This window comes from Puntigrus tetrazona, unplaced genomic scaffold (genome assembly GCF_018831695.1).
Source record: "Puntigrus tetrazona isolate hp1 unplaced genomic scaffold, ASM1883169v1 S000000604, whole genome shotgun sequence".
NCBI lineage: Eukaryota > Metazoa > Chordata > Actinopteri > Cypriniformes > Cyprinidae > Puntigrus > Puntigrus tetrazona.
In genome coordinates this window covers 1-1,356 of record NW_025048234.1, presented here as the reverse complement: position 1 = coordinate 1,356, position 1,356 = coordinate 1, and the positions used below count along the sequence as shown (strand labels likewise).

At 43.7% G+C, this 1,356-nt stretch overlaps 1 long non-coding RNA gene across 1 annotated transcript; it reads right to left on the bottom strand.

Annotated features, from left to right (window-relative positions):
• Nucleotides 1–40: 40 nt before the first annotated feature.
• Nucleotides 41–1,350, bottom strand: LOC122334647. Its single transcript, XR_006248799.1, has 3 exons — nucleotides 1,205–1,350; nucleotides 971–1,139; nucleotides 41–478 (listed from the first exon to the last, which is right to left on the bottom strand). It is a non-coding gene; the product is annotated as an uncharacterized LOC122334647 (long non-coding RNA).
• Between the last annotated feature and the right edge of the window lie 6 nt (nucleotides 1,351–1,356).

The window sequence follows — 1,356 nt, the reverse complement described above, 5'->3', positions numbered from 1 at the left end:
AAAAAAAAAAAAAAAAAAAAAAAAAGGCACTAAAACAGTGTCAAGATTCATTTCCTATGTTTATTAACAATGACAATCAAGTACAATATCCCCTTACAATTTTACACACACGCAAAAAATAAAATGAAAAAAAAAATAATAATAAAATAAATAATTGGGGACCCCATAGCATAGGCTGAAGTTCATCTACTCCATCTCAATGTATATTCCTGTATAGCCATTAAATTAGCTGTACATGCAAATAAAAGTGCTATTCTAGTTCAGATGCAAAAAATCAGTGATCGATTAAGGTGCATTTCACATTAAAGCTGCGAGATTCTTTACATTAAACAAAAAGAAAAGAGGCAGTTTAACATAACGTAGCCATTTTTCACAAGAGGACGAGAACAGTCTAGTGATATTTACCACTGAAGAACCTCAGACACTAGAAACCAAGCTCACAGACGAGACTCGTCCACATCCCAGAGAAAGGCTGAATCTGGAGGAAAGAGGCAAGTTTAAGCCAAAGCTGCAACCATTCACTCAGAGCCAGCATGACGATAAAAGACTCGGCACACAGGTGAACCAGTCATGTTCCTCATCTTGAGAACCACGTCAGGCTGCGTTTCCCAAAAACATTAATATTTGCAAATCAGCTTTGAAAGGTTTACATGGTATGAACTACAGTTCTCGACCTGTGGTTAGAAAGTTTCTTGCATTAACAAGAAACCTGCAACGACAGTAAATTAGTCATCAGGTGCCATGATGGATAAAACCGCAGCTCAGATCGGCTAAAACACAGAAGTTAAGAACAGGTCATCAACAAGGGTGAACAATATTAGTAGAGCGTTTAGGGAAACAGACTTGACTAGATACATCTCTTCTGTAATGCATCATACTGCGGTGGTTAATCAGCAGGCTAACAGGAAACGCAGCCCTGAACTTCAACCTCCAGCTGACTCAGAACAGACTCAAACAGATTGACTCTCACCGGGCCTCACAGCCGTCCGCTCCCTACTCTCTGCGGGACAGGGTGCTGCGCTGCCCCTCGGCCCCGTCTCCCTCTGAAATTACCTCGAAACCCACGGCCCCTCAGAAACCTCCCAGGGACCCCAAAGGTCTCCACATTCAGCTTCCTCTCCTCAGCCCATGTGGTACGTCTGGAGAGAGAAAGAGACTGAGATTACCCCGAGGAAACGTTCCTGCCGAAACAAACGCCTCGTACCTCGACTTGAGTTCTGAGGAGATGTTGTCGAAGAAGCACTTGGCTTTATTGTAGAAGCACTTGGGCCCCAGCGGATCCTCTTCAACAGCACTCTCGCTCTCAGGGACAGGATTCTCCTGCTCCTTATCGCTCCTTTCCTCGAGGCTCTCCTT